The following is a 15,690-nucleotide window of genomic DNA, read 5'->3' on the forward strand; positions in this document are numbered from 1 at the left end:
TCTTGCCCGAACCTCGAAAGGACTGAAACCTCTGCTGCCACTTTTTCTGCTGAGGTTTGGTTGTTCTGGGTTGTGGTAAAGAGGAGTCTTTACCCTTAGACTGTTTAATGATGTCAGCCAATGGCTCGCCAAACAGTCTATCTCTAGATAAAGGCAAACTGGTTAAACATTTTTTGGAACCAGCATCTGCTTTCCAGTCCTTTAACCACAAGGCTCTGCGCAAAACTACCGAATTGGCGGACGCCATTGAGGTGCGACTGGTAGATTCTAGGACCGCATTGATAGCGTAAGACGCAAACGCCGACATCTGCGTGGTAAGGTGCGCCACTTGCGGCACTGCTGGATGTATGATAGCATCCACTTTTGCTAAGCCAGCTGAAATAGCCTGGAGTGCCCATACGGCTGCGAATGCCGGAGCAAACGACGCGCCGATAGCTTCATAGACAGATTTTAACCAAAGGTCCATCTGTCTGTCATTGGCATCTTTAAGTGAAGCGCCATCCTCCACTGCAACTATGGACCTAGCTGCGAGTTTGGAAATCGGGGGGTCTACCTTTGGACACTGTGTCCAGCGCTTGACCACCTCAGGGGGGAAAGGGAAACGCGTATCTTTAGATCGTTTAGAGAAACGCCTTTCTGGGTGAGCGTCGTGCTTCTGGATTGATTCTCTGAAGTCAGCGTGATCCAACAAAGCACTCAATTTACGCTTGGGATAAAGGAAACGAAACTTCTCCTGCTCTGCCGCTGCCTCTTCTGCTGAAGGGGCTGGGGGAGAAATATCCAACAGCCTATTGATGGCTGAGATAAGGTCGTTTACCATGGCATCCCCATCAGGGGTATCCAGGTTGAGAGGGGTTCCAGGAATGGATTCCTGATCACTCTCATCAGACACATCACAGGGAGACTGATTGCGCTGAGACCCTGAGCAGTGTGATGACGTTGAGGGTCTTTCCCAGCGAGCTCGCTTAGGGTGGCTGGGGCTATCATCTGAGTCATAATCCTCGGCCTGTGAAGCCGGGGACCCCCCTGTGGGCTGGATTAATTCTAAGTGAGGGGGACCTGAGGACAGAGGCCTCGCCGTGCCCAAAGACTGAGCCCCATGCATAGATTGCAAGGTTTCAAGGATTTTTGCCATAGAGACAGACATATTATCAGCAAAAACTGCAAAGTCTGTCCCTGTCACCGGGGCAGGACTTACAGGCGTCTCAGCCTGGGTCACTCTCCCTCCTGACTCCGGCTGGCGAAGCAGCACCGGGTCGGAGCATTGCACACAATGGGGGTCATCGGAGCCTGCTGGTAGATTAGCCCCACATGCAGCACCCGCAGTATACACAGCCCTAGCCTTGGCAGCCTTGCGTTTTGAGGATGGCATGTTGTTGCTTCCACAGAGGGATCTGGGAGATGCAGCCAGAAGCGACCTCACAGTGCAAGAAATACAATATCTCTATATCCTACACAGTACACCGATACACCGTGAGGCACTAGAGGGACCAGCACAGAAAAATCGCTTACCGCCCGCTTAAAAAGCGGGTGTGTGGTCGCCAGATAGCCCCTAGTCCAGGTCTCCCAGAGCCTTGCGTCCTTCCTCCAGCCAGACATGCATGTAATGGCTGCCGGCGTCCTGAGAGAGAAGGGGGGCGGGCCCTGGGCGTTCCTGGCTAAGAGCGGGAAGCCTGCTTCCCTCTGTGCCTAGTGTGAGGGCTGGAGCATGTAAATCAGGCTCCAGCCCTCGTCGCTGCTAGCGAACAGCGTCTCTCCCCTACCCTGAATGACAGGGTGGGGGCGGGAACGAATCGGAGCTGCCGGCGTCCTAGGCCCAAAAAGCCGGGGACTCAATTTATAACCGCCGCCGCCGTAAAAGCGCGGACGGCGGATCCCCGGCGCACCACAAGTCACAGCAGCGCCGCCCGGTCCAGAGGGGGTCGGCGCTGCGTTCCCATACACAAACAATCCCCCAGTAATCTGTAGGGACACTAACTCCAACGTTGCGGTCCCCGGCGCACTACAACACCCAGCCAGCCCGGAGTGTGTCTGTGCCTGCCGGGGACACAGAGTACCTGTATGATGCAGGGCCTGTCCCTGATCGTACTCCTGCTCCGAATCCATCAGGTTCTAATGGGTCTGTGGATGGAGCCCGGCGTCAGAGCTGAGAGGCCGGCAGGATCCCACTTCCACAGAGCCCTACCAGGGGATGTGGAAGGAAAACAGCATGTCAGGCTCCAGCCCTGTACCAGCAATAGGTACCTCAACCTTACAACACCATCCAGGGGTGAGAAGGGAGCATGCTGGGGACACTATATGTGTCCTCTTTTCTTCCATCCGAAATAGTCAGCAGCTACTGCTGACTAAAATCTGTGGAGCTATGCATGGAATGTCTGACCTCCTTCGCACACAAAGCTAAAACTGGAGAACCCGTGATACCACGGGGGGGGGGTATAGCCAGAGGGGGAGGGGCCTTGCACTTTTAATGTAGTGCTTTGTGTGGCCTCCAGAGGGCAGTAGCTATACCCCAATCGTCTGGGTCTCCCAATAGAGCGCTGAAGAAAGAGAGACGTTCCTGTCTAAGGACGTCGACCTCTTGTCCCATTTGCGGAGAATGTCCCATTGGAGTGGACGCAGATGAAACTGCGCAAAGGGAACTGCCTCCATTGCTGCCACCATCTTCCCCAGGAAGTGCATGAGGCGCCTCAAGGGGTGTGACTGGGCCCGAAGGAGAGATTGCACCCCTGTTTGCAGCGAACTCTGTTTGTCCAGCGGTAGCTTGACTATCGCTGAGAGAGTATGAAACTCCATCCCGAGGTAAGTCAGTGATTGGGTCGGAGTCAATTTTAACTTTGGGAAATTGATGATCCACCCGAACCTCTGGAGAGTCTCCAGAGCCACGGTCAGAGACTGTGTTGACATGCCACCCGGGAGGGTGCCTTGACTAGGAGATCGTCTAAGTACGGGATCACCGAGTGGCCCTGAGAGTGTAGGACTGCCACAACGGATGCCATGACCTTGGTGAAGACCCGTGGGGCTGTCGCCAGGCTGAAAGGCAGTGCCACAAACTGAAGGTGTTCGTCCCCGATGGCGAAACGCAGGAAGCGTTGATGCTCTGGAGCGATCGGCACATGGAGATAGGCATCCCTGATGTCGATTGATGCTAGGAAGTCCCCTTGGGACATCGAAGCGATGACAGAGCGGAGGGATTCCATGCGAAACCGCCTGGTTCTCACATGTCTGTTGAGCAATTTGAGGTCCAAAACGGGACGGAATGAACCGTCCTTTTTTGGTACCACGAACAGGTTGGAGTAAAAACCGCGACCCAGTTCCTGAAGGGGAACGGGGATCACAACTCCTTCTGTCTTCAGAGTGTCCACCGCCTGAAAAAGTGCCACGGTTCGCTCGGGGGGCGGAGATGTTCTGAAAAAAACGAGTCGGAGGACGAGAGCTGAACTCTATCCTGTAAACGTGAGACAGAATGTCCCTCACCCATCGGTCTTGGACATGTGGCCACCAGGCGTCGCAAAAGCGGGAGAGCCTGCCACCGACCGAGGATGCGGTTTGGGGAGGCCGAAAGTCATGAGGAGGCCGCCTTGGAGACGGAGCCTCCGGCGGTCTTTGGAGGACGTGACTTAGACCGCCATGCAGAAGAGTTTCTCTGGCTCTTCTGTGGCCTGTTGGACGAGGAGGATTGGGATCTGACTGAGGGCCGAAAGGACCGAAACCTCGCTTGAATTTTTCGTTGCTGAGGTCTCTTTGGTTTGGGCTGGGGTAAGGACGAGTCCTTTCCCTTGGATTGCTTAATAATTTCATCCAATTGTTCGCCAAACAATCGGTCGCCAGAAAAAGGCAAACCGGTCAAGAACTTCTTGGAAGCAGAGTCTGCCTTCCATTCGCGTAGCCACATGGCCCTGCGGACTGCCACCGAATTGGCGGATGCTACCGCTGTACGGCTAGCCGAGTCCAGGACAGCATTCATGGCGTAGGATGAAAATGCCGACGCCTGAGAAGTCAAAGACGCTACTTGCGGAGCCGAGGTACGGGTGACCGCATTAATCTCAGACAGACAAGCTGAGATAGCCTGGAGTGCCCACACGGCTGCAAAGGCCGGAGCAAAAGACGCGCCTATGGCTTCATAGATGGATTTCATTAGGAGCTCTATCTGCCTGTCAGTGGCATCCTTGAGCGATGAGCCATCTGCCACTGATACTACGGATCTAGCCGCCAGCCTAGAGACTGGAGGATCCACCTTGGGACACCGAGCCCAACCCTTAACTACGTCAGGGGGGAAGGGATAACGTGTGTCATTAAGGAGTTTAGTAAAATCGCTTGTCCGGGAAAGCCCTGTGCTTCTGGACAGCATCTCTGAAGTTAGAGTGATCGAAGAAAGCACTCCGTATACGTTTGGGAAACCTAAACTGGTGTTTCTCCTGCTGTGAAGCCGCCTCCTCTATAGGTGGAGTTGGGGGAGAAAGATCTAACACCTGATTGATGGACGCTATAAGATCATTTACTATGGCGTCCCCTTCAGGTGTATCAAGATTGAGAGCACCGTCCGGATCAGAGCCCTGAGCTGCGACCTCCGCCTCATCCTCCAGAGAGTCCTCATGCTGCGACCCCGAACAGCGTGATGAAGTCGGGGAAGATTCTAATCGAGCCCGCTTAGCCGGTCTGGGACTGCGGTCCGTGCCGGAGTCCTCCACGTAATAACTAGAAGCCACCCCAGGCGCACACTTCGTCGCAGACCGAGAGGGGCCTGGGGGCGATCCCGCAGTGCCCGGGGCCTGTGTAAGGGCCGGTCTGGGCTGCAAAGCTTCTAGTATCTTAGCAGACCATTTATCCATAGACTGAGCCATGGATTGTGACAGTGACTCAGAGTTTCTCAGCAAAAGCTGCAAACTCTGTCCCTGCCACCTGGACAGGGGAAGCCGGCGGTTCTACCTGGGCCGAGGGTCCCACCAGTGCCCCAGGCTCCGGCTGAGCGAGTGCCACAGGGCCCGAGCATTGCTCACAGTGAGGGTAGGTGGAACCTGCAGGTAGCATAGCCGCACAAGAGGTACAGGTTGCAAAATAACCCTGTGTCTTGGCACCCTTGCTCCTTGTGAACGACATGCTGTAGTCTCCCAGGAGAGTGATCACTGAGGGATATATAGCCACAAGCTAACAGTACAGCCGAACTGAGAAAATGTATACAAATATAATATATATATATATATACAGTTCGGCACTCTAGGGGACCCAGCACCTGGTGACCGGTGTGGCTTACCGACCGTTCAAGCGGTGTGTGGCCCCCAGATTCCCTGCCTCGGGTCTCCCAGAGATGCAGCCAGAAGTCCTCCACCGGCAGAATGTGCTTAAAACATGGCTGTCGGCGTTCACAGGGGAGGAGGGAGCCGTGGGCGTAACTACAAAAGTGCGGGAATCTGGCCCCAGAGTGATTAGTGAGGGGGGCGGAGGACAGCTACGTGTGCTCCAGCCCTCACTGTCGGCGTCAGACCGACCGTCCCGCCCTTACCCCTGACTGGCAGGCCCGGGGGCGGGAGTTTAATGCACTAGGCCGCAAAAGCCGGGGACTAAAGTTAAAACCGCGGCCGGCAAGCAGGCGCGGTCGGCGCGGTAGTCCCGGTCTCATACCAACACCGCAGTCGCTGCAGCGTCTGAGGCCAAGGTGCTCCATGCACCGTCCCCAAGGGGACACAGAGTACCTGTAGATGCAGGGCCCTGTCCCTGATGGTACTCAGTCTCCTGTCCGACAGAATCCCACAGGGGCTGCGGAGGGAGCCCGGTCCCAGTGCCTGGATGACCGGATAGGATCCCACTTCTCCCAGAGCCCCTAAGGGATGGGGAAGGAAAACGGCATGTGGCTCCAGCCTGTGTACCCGCAATGGGTACCTCAACCTTAACAACACCGCCGACTTAGTGGGGTGAGAAGGGAGCATGCCGGGGGCCCTGTTAGTGGCCCTCTTTTCTTCCATCCGATATAATCAGCAGCTGCTGCTGACTAAAATGGGAGCATGAGTGGATGTGTGCCTCCTTCAACACAAAGCACAAAACTGAGGAGCCCGTGATGCACGGGGGGGTGTATAGGCAGAGGGGAGGGGTTACACTTTTTAAAGTGTAATACTTTGTGTGGCCTCCGGAGGCAGAAGCTATACACCAATTGTCTGGGTCTCCCAATGGAGCGACAAAGAAATATGAGTAAGTTAATTTGTCCCTATGACAACACTTCCCATCCACATAAGATCAGACCGCAAAAAAGTTAATTTGTCTTTATGACAACACTGTCTACATGAGATCAGACACTGGAGGGGGGGGGGGGGGGGAAAGTTCATGTGTCCCTATGACAACACTTCCTGTCTACATGAGATCAGACACTGGGAAAAAAAAAAGTTCATGTGTCCCTATGACAACACTTCCTGTCCACATGAGATCAGACAGTAAAAAATGGTTAATTTGTTCCTATGACAACACTTCCTGTCTACATGAGATCAAGCACTGGGAAAAAAAAAAGTTCATACATATGTCACTATGACAACACTTCCTGTCCACATGAGATCAGACCGCAAAAAAGGTGCATTTGTTCCTATGATAACACCTTCTGTCCACATGAGATCAGACACAGCAAAAAAGTTAATTTGTCTTTATGACAACACTTCCCGTCTACATGAGATCAGTTTAGTATCAGACACCGAGTAACCAATGAGAATCCAGTTTTACTTGTACAAAACACAGTGAAGCAATTTGATTGGCTGCTATAAAGTCCAGAGTCCCTATCATCACACTGGGCTCTAAGCGCCAGGGAGTGTTGTCATAGGCACACACAAAGAAACTCAGACAGTGAATTTACATTCGCATAGGGTTTCGTTTGAATGGTTATATTGGGATGCTGAGATCTGAAGAAGAGTTCGGATAACTTGTATCACTCACCTTAAAGGTGATTTTGACTTTGTAGCTTGAACCCTCCTTCATTATAAAGGTCTGTTCTTTAAGGGCCGCTATGTTACCTGCAATAAAAAAAAGTCATATTAATGCTATGAAATAAAATCACATAGCCCTATAATCCGGAAAGTCGATGTGGCCATGTAAAAATTGAGGTCTGTAGTAATGCAGTCTCACCACTAGAGGGCACTAGAGTACTGGGACATTTATCCACAAATTTGAAAGTTATCCTCTATGACATAGGGGTGGGGAACCTCCGGCCCGCGGGCCGTATACGGCCCGTGACGACTTTTTATGCGGCCCCCGGGCACATTCCCGGGGACCATTGTGCTTTGGTGGCAGCCGCGCTTTTCCCGGCTGCCGGCCCTTTAAATCCCACTGCCTGATGCCCTGTGGGTAGATGCTAGAATGTATGGGCTCTCTCCAGATCCTGACTTCCAGGACCTGACTGCAGCCCATACATTCTAGGCTTATCCCCGGCCTGTGTGCTCTGGTGGGCGGGTAAGCAGCACGCTGCGATAAAGTCACACAGAAGAGCTGCAGCAGGTTTACCAGCCTCCCGAAACTGTGCTGTGTGTGTGACTCTCCCTCCCCCTCACTGCGAGTACTCAACCCATCGCTGTCCCCCCCCCCCCCCCCCCGCTCAGTGCTGTGTACACCCTCGTACTGTGTGTACCCCCCAATGCTGTATGTACCCCCCAATGCTGTGTGTACCCCCTCGTGCTGTATGTACCCCCCAATGCTGTGTGTACCCCCTTGTGCTGTATGTACCCCCTAGTGCAGTGTGTACCCCCTAGTACAGTGTGTACCCCCTAGTACAGTGAGTACCCCCTAATGCTGTGTGTACCCCCTAATGCTGTGTTTACCCCTTAATGCTGTGTGTACCCCCTCATGCTGTGTACCCCCTCGTGCTGTGTACCCCCTCGTGCTGTATGTACCCCCCAATGCTGTGTGTACCCCCTTGTGCTGTATGTACCCCCTAGTGCAGTGTGTACCCCCTAGTACAGTGAGTACCCCCTAATGCTGTGTGTACCCCCTAATGCTGTGTGTACCCCTTAATGCTGTGTGTACCCCTTAATGCTGTGTGTACCCCTTAATGCTGTGTGTACCCCTTAATGCTGTGTGTACCCCCTCATGCTGTGTACCCCCTCGTGCTGTGTACCCCCTCGTGCTGTGTACCCCCTCGTGCTGTGTGTACCCCCTCGTGCTGTGTGTACCCCCTCGTGCTGTGTGTACCCCCTCGTGCTGTGTGTACCCCCTCGTGCTGTGTGTACCCCCTCGTGCTGTGTGTACCCCCTCGTGCTGTGTGTACCCCCTCGTGCTGTGTACCTCCTAGTACAGTGTGTACTCCCCAGTGCTGTGTACCCCCAGGTGCTGTGTGTACCCCCTAGTGCTATGTACACCCCAGTGCTGTGTGTACCCCCTCGTGCTATGTGCCCCCTAGTGCTATGTGCCCCCTAGTGCAGTGTGTACCACCTAGTGCAGCGAGTACCCCCTTGTACAGTGAGTACCCCCTAATGCTGTGTGTACCCCCTAATGCTGTGTACCCCTTAATGCTGTGTGTACCACCTCGTGCTGTGTACCCCCTCGTGCTGTGTGTACCCCCTCATGCTGTGTGTACCCCCTCATGCTGTGTGTACCCCCTCATGCTGTGTACCTCCTAGTACAGTGTGTACCCCCCAGTGCTGTGTACCCCCAGGTGCTGTGTGTACCCCCTAGTGCTGTGTGTACCCCCTAATGCTGTGTACACCCCAGTGCTGTGTACCCCCTCAGCGCGGTGTAACCCCTCACTGCTGTCCGTGCCCCCCCTAGTGCTGTCTGTACCCCCTGGGTGATGTCTATGCCCCCCCACCAGTGCTGTCCGCACCACCTAATGCTGTCCATGCTGCCACCAGTGCTGTCCATGCCACGGTGAGTGCTGCCTGTGTCCCCCTTATGCTGTCCATGCTCCCCAGTGCTGTGTGCCACCCCTCAGTGCTCTTAACTCGCTACTGCTGTCTGTACCCTCCCACTGCTTTCTATGCTCCCCAGTCCGTGCTCTCCTATTGATGTCTATGTTCCCCCAGACCTGTCTGTCTCCCTAATGCTGCCACCCAGTGCAGTCCGTGCTGCCACCCAGTGCAGTGCGTGCTGCCACCCAGTGCAGTGCGTGCTGCCACCCAGTGCTGTGCGTGTCCCCAGTCATGTCTGTGCCACCGCCAGGGCTGTCCATGCCCCCTACTGATGTATATGCCCCAGCCCCTCCTGTGATGTATATGCCCCAGCTCCTCCTGTGATGTATATGCCCCAGCTCCTCCTGTGATGTATATGCCCCAGCCCCTCCTGTGATGTATATGCCCCAGCCCCTCCTGTGATGTATATGCCCCAGCCCCTCCTGTGATGTATATGCCCCAGCCCCTTCTGTGATGTATATGCCCCAGCCCCTCCTGTGATGTATATGCCCCAGCCCCTCCTGTGATGTATATGCCCCAGCCCCTCCTGTGATGTATATGCCCCAGCCCCTCCTGTGATGTATATGCCCCAGCCCCTCCTGTGATGTGTACTCCCAGTGTCTCCTGTAATTTATGCGCCCTGGCCCCTCCTGTGATGTGTATGCCCCCAGCATCTCCAGACAGAGACAAACCTGGAAAAGCAGCTGTGAGAAACAAGATGATCAATATCACCGAACATTACAATCGCACCAAAGAGAAGCAGCTCCGGCCACCACAATAGGGGTGAGTTAATCGTTTGACCAAATATAGCAGGGTTATTTTTCAGGTTGATAATGTTGTGCGGCCCCCAAAGGTTAGTAGGAAATTCCAAATGGCCCCCGGCAGTAAAAAGGTTCCCCACCCCTGCTCTATGTGTTTAGGGGGGATACGTTTCCTATTGCTGGGGTCCGAGGGGCACAGTCTGAAGAAATCAGAGACAGCGCTGGAAATATTCACACTTAACAGAAACTTCATGTATGTCAATAAAAGTGTAAAAAAACAACGGAATGTTTATTATTGTCCTTCAGTAACCATAGAAACATCAAAGCAAAAAAAACACTGAAGTGTTAAATACAAAATTTTAGCCCCAAAATGTTTGGACTCAGTGAGGCTTGTATGTAAGATTGTGGCCAGACGCCTGCAGCTGCCACCAGGTGGCGCTCACTGCAAACAGCGCAGATAATACCTGATAAATCTGTAACAAGTGGGGACAGAAATGCATCTTTGGAGCTTTGCATCAGAAAAATGAAGCCCGGCCTTCTACAAAGATATAGGAGGAAATTACGGAGTCCAAAATGCAATTCTACTTCTAGTCGAAGTTGCATTTAAATAATGGGTTGGATTGTAAAGCAAGCCTGTGCGGCATGGAGAGGCAGTCTACTGTATAGTAGTCAATGGAATGTAAATTACATGATTGGTGGTACTACTACACCCAGCAGGAGGCGGCATAGAGGGACAGTGCACGGGTGTCGATTTGGGGTTTAGATAGGTTGTGATTCCCGGTTTTCCTAGTTCTGAGTTTTCTGCACAGGTTTTTCCCGCAGGAGCTGAATTGTTAAAGCGGCCCTCATTGATATGGAGAGGAAGGTGCGACAACATAAGGGTGACACGCAGCAAAGCGTCTGATACATTGTATCCGCCAGATTCCGGGCCCAGGCTACACCGTATCCCCCTCCTTTTCTACCAGGCTGTACCATCAAAAAGAGAAATACAGCCGCATCCTCCACTTCCTTATAATAGATCCTTGTCACAAAGAGAAAATGAGAATTAACTGCAGCTGCATCTCCCTCCTCCCCCTCTACTATTTAGCTTTACTGTACTCTAAAGATTTTACATGACTGAATATTGATAAAGGAGACAACAGACAGAACGGGGAACTATAGATACAGGAAGGTGAGGAAGAAGCCAGTGGAGAGAGGTGGTGATTTGTGGCGAAGGGATCCATTACTTCTGAATGAATTGTGGTGGGGGGGGGGGGGGGGGAAGATAAAAAATAAAATAAATCCTATAAAATGTTTTGCGTTTACTTTATAATGCCGAACAGGTAAAGTATAAGCCAAATTATATTAATTCATGGCCAGGTCCCATCACCCATGAAGGATGGGGCACCTCCCGCTCGGGAGACGCGCGGTGTGATTAGTATGCAGGTGGAGCCGCGCCCCGGACGTGCCGCGCTTTTCCTTGGCTCCTCATCATCCGGAGACTGAAATCCCCGGTTTCTGCTTCAAAACAGCCGCTTGATCTGATAAAATGAAGGCGTCAGATCCGAGCGGTCGCACGAGGAGAGGCTTAATGTTCTTAAATTAATGTGATGATCCCCACAGAGGAGCCGCTGCCGGCACCAGACCGGGAACAATCAGGACGTCTTTCCACACGACTGAGCGAGGCCTGAAAATTTACATGTGCGCATATTCTCTCATTTTAAATTTTATAAATCAATAGTATGAAAATATGAAACTAGTGGAGGCTGCAGACAGGATCTTATCATGTATCTCTGTATACAGGGAGCTCCCCCTAGTGGTGGCTGCAGACAGGATCTTATCATGTATCTCTGTATACAGGGAGCTCCCCCTAGTGGTGGCTGCAGACAGGATCTTATCATGTATCTCTGTATACAGGGAGCTCCCCCTAGTGGTGGCTGCAGACAGGATCTTATCATGTATCTCTGTATACAGGGAGCTCCCCCTAGTGGTGGCTGCAGACAGGATCTTATCATGTATCTCTGTATACAGGGAGCTCCCCCTAGTGGTGGCTGCAGACAGGGTATTATCATGTATCTCTGTATACAGGGAGCTCCCCCTAGTGGTGGCTGCAGACAGGATCTTATCATGTATCTCTGTGTACAGGGAGCTCCCCCTAGTGGTGGCTGCAGACAGGGTATTATCATGTATCTCTGTATACAGGGAGCTCCCCCTAGTTGTGGCTGCAGACAGGATCTTATCATGTATCTCTGTATACAGGGAGCGCCCCCTAGTGGTGGCTGCAGACAGGGTATTATCATGTATCTCTGTATACAGGGAGCTCCCCCTAGTGGTGACTGCAGACAGGATCTTATCATGTATCTCTGTATACAGGGAGCTCCCCCTAGTGGTGGCTGCAGACAGGATCTTATCATGTATCTCTGTATACAGGGAGCTCCCCCTAGTGGTGGCTGCAGACAGGATCTTATCATGTATCTCTGTATACAGGGAGCTCCCCCTAGTGGTGGCTGCAGACAGGGTATTATCATGTATCTCTGTATACAGGGAGCTCCCCCTAGTGGTGGCTGCAGACAGGATCTTATCATGTATCTCTGTGTACAGGGAGCTCCCCCTAGTGGTGGCTGCAGACAGGGTATTATCATGTATCTCTGTATACAGGGAGCTCCCCCTAGTTGTGGCTGCAGACAGGATCTTATCATGTATCTCTGTATACAGGGAGCGCCCCCTAGTGGTGGCTGCAGACAGGGTATTATCATGTATCTCTGTATACAGGGAGCTCCCCCTAGTGGTGACTGCAGACAGGATCTTATCATGTATCTCTGTATACAGGGAGCGCCCCCTAGTGGTGGCTGCAGACAGGATCTTATCATGTATCTCTGTATACAGAGAGCTTCCCCTAGTGGTGGCTGTAGACAGAATCTTATCATGTATCTCTGTATACAGGGAGCTCCCCCTAGTGGTGGCTGCAGACAGAATCTTATCATGTATCTCTGTATACAGGGAGCTTCCCCTAGTGGTGGCTGCAGACAGGATCTTATCATGTATCTCTGTATACAGGGAGCTCCCCCTAGTGGTGGCTGCAGACAGGGTATTATCATGTATCTCTCTATACAGGGAGCTCCCCCTAGTGGTGACTGCAGACAGGATCTTATCATGTATCTCTGTATACAGGGAGCTCCCCCTAGTGGTGGCTGCAGACAGAATCTTATCATGTATCTCTGTATACAGGGAGCTTCCCCTAGTGGTGGCTGCAGACAGGATCTTATCATGTATCTCTGTATACAGGGAGCTCCCCCTAGTGGTGGCTGCAGACAGTATATAATCATGTATCTCTGTATACAGGGAGCTCCCCCTAGTGGTGACTGCAGACAGGATCTTATCATGTATCTCTGTATACAGGGAGCTTCCCCTAGTGGTGGCTGCAGACAGTATATTATCATGTATCTCTGTATACAGGGAGCTCCCCCTAGTGGTGGCTGCAGACAGGATCTTATGCATCTCTGAATACAAGGAGCCCCCCCTAGTGGTGGCTGCAGACAGAATCTTATCATGTATCTCTGTATACAGGGAGCTCCCCCTAGTGGTGGCAGCAGACAGGATCTTATCATGTATCTCTGAATACAAGGAGCTCCCCCTAGTGGTGGCTGCAGACAGAATCTTATGTATCTCTGTATACAGGAAGCTCCCCCTAGTGGTGGCTGCAGACAGAATCTTATCATGTATCTCTGTATACAGGGAGCTCCCCCTAGTGGTGGCTGCAGACAGGATCTTATCATGTATCTCTGTATACAGGGAGCGCCCCCTAGTGGTGGCTGCAGACAGGGTATTATCATGTATCTCTGTATACAGGGAGCTCCCCCTAGTGGTGACTGCAGACAGGATCTTATGTATCTCTGTATACAGGGAGCGCCCCCTAGTGGTGGCTGCAGACAGGATCTTATCATGTATCTCTGTATACAGGGAGCGCCCCCTAGTGGTGGCTGCAGACAGGATCTTATCATGTATCTCTGTATACAGGGAGCGCCCCCTAGTGGTGGCTGTAGACAGAATCTTATGTATCTCTGTATACAGGGAGCTCCCCCTAGTGGTGGCTGCAGACAGAATCTTATCATGTATCTCTGTATACAGGGAGCTTCCCCTAGTGGTGGCTGCAGACAGGATCTTATCATGTATCTCTGTATACAGGGAGCTCCCCCTAGTGGTGGCTGCAGACAGGGTATTATCATGTATCTCTGTATACAGGGAGCTCCCCCTAGTGGTGACTGCAGACAGGATCTTATCATGTATCTCTGTATACAGGGAGCGCCCCCTAGTGGTGGCTGCAGACAGGATCTTATCATGTATCTCTGTATACAGGGAGCGCCCCCTAGTGGTGGCTGCAGACAGGATCTTATGTATCTCTGTATACAGAGAGCTTCCCCTAGTGGTGGCTGTAGACAGAATCTTATCATGTATCTCTGTATACAGGGAGCTCCCCCTAGTGGTGGCTGCAGACAGGGTATTATCATGTATCTCTGTATACAGGGAGCGCCCCCTAGTGGTGGCTGCAGACAGGATCTTATCATGTATCTCTGTATACAGGGAGCTCCCCCTAGTGGTGACTGCAGACAGGATCTTATCATGTATCTCTGTATACAGGGAGCTTCCCCTAGTGGTGGCTGCAGACAGTATATTATCATGTATCTCTGTATACAGGGAGCTCCCCCTAGTGGTGGCTGCAGACAGGATCTTATGTATCTCTGTATACAGGGAGCTCCCCCTAGTGGTGGCTGCAGACGGTATCTTATCATATATCTCTGTATACAGGGAGCTCCCCCTAGTGGTGGCTGCAGACAGGATCTTATGTATCTCTGAATACAAGGAGCTCCCCCTAGTGGTGGCTGCAGACAGAATCTTATGTATCTCTGTATACAGGAAGCTCCCCCTAGTGGTGGCTGCAGACAGAATCTTATCATGTATCTCTGTATATAGGGAGCTCCCCCTAGTGGTGACTGCAGACAGGATCTAATGTATCTCTGTATACAGGGAGCTCCCCCTAGTGGTGGCTGCAGACAGGATCTTATCATGTATCTCTGTATACAGGGAGCACCCCCTAGTGGTGGCAGCAGACAGGATCTTATGTATCTCTGTATACAGGGAGCTCCCCCTAGTGGTGGCAGCAGACAGGATCTTATCATGTATCTCTGTATACAGGGAGCTCCCCTTAGTGGTTGCTTTAGGGGTTGATTTGATGAATCTTTTACCTGTTAAGTTCATAATGATAGGTCGGGGGGCGTCATCGCACATCAAAGCCATCTGCGTTACCTGCACGTTCGGGAGATTGGGGTCTGGAAGGAAAATAAAATTTACAGTTAAATCAATAGAAAATGAGAACATCTTAACTCTGCAGCTCATCTATTAAACATCATGATTTCTGAGCACTAGGTGGCGACATCAGGACCGGTCTCATTACATTGTACACTTCAGGGTTACATTGTATCAGAGATTCCAGGACAATTACAATTTGTAAACAAACCAAAAAAAAAAAAAAAAAGAAGCGTGATCATCATGTCGTAGGGCAGCACAACGTGGGCTCCGGTCTCCCCCACACCCTGCGGAGGACGCCGCTGATCCAAGGCACGCACTGCCGCTTATCACAGAGGTAAGAGGGAAATTACATCCACAGTGTGAACAGAGACCGAGCTAATGAGGAGGATGAAGGCCGGACCCTGAGCAGCCAAACCCACCGCCACCGCCCCGATGAGGACGGTACCTCCAACACCGCAGCACAGAGGACGCGCAGCAAAGTCCTGCACTTTGTATTAAATTAAAACACATTTCTTGAAGTCTTCGGATCTCTGAAGCTCAGACATTACTGTGGTCATTCAAAGGACAGCGAAGAAGGAGAAATCCGGCTCATTGTGATCTGTAATTACACTGCGCAGATTTCAAGTAGTTTTCACATTGTAACTCCAAAGCCGCGTCAGCCCAGCTCCTCCAGTCGCGTCCCAGGCCGCGGCAGCCCACCTCCTCCAGTCGCGTCCCAGGCCGCGTCAGCCCACCTCCTCCAGTCGCGTCCCAGGCCGCGTCAGCCCACCTCCTCCAGTCGCGTCCCA

General features: G+C 52.3%; 1 pseudogene; it reads right to left on the reverse strand.

The window, feature by feature from the left end:
• LOC142245578 (rho GDP-dissociation inhibitor 2-like) overlaps positions 1-15,690 on the reverse strand; it is a 41,347-nt pseudogene that overhangs the window by 6,663 nt on the left and 18,994 nt on the right.

Source organism: Anomaloglossus baeobatrachus, chromosome 7 (genome assembly GCF_048569485.1).
Source record: "Anomaloglossus baeobatrachus isolate aAnoBae1 chromosome 7, aAnoBae1.hap1, whole genome shotgun sequence".
Classification (NCBI taxonomy): Eukaryota; Metazoa; Chordata; class Amphibia; order Anura; family Aromobatidae; genus Anomaloglossus; species Anomaloglossus baeobatrachus.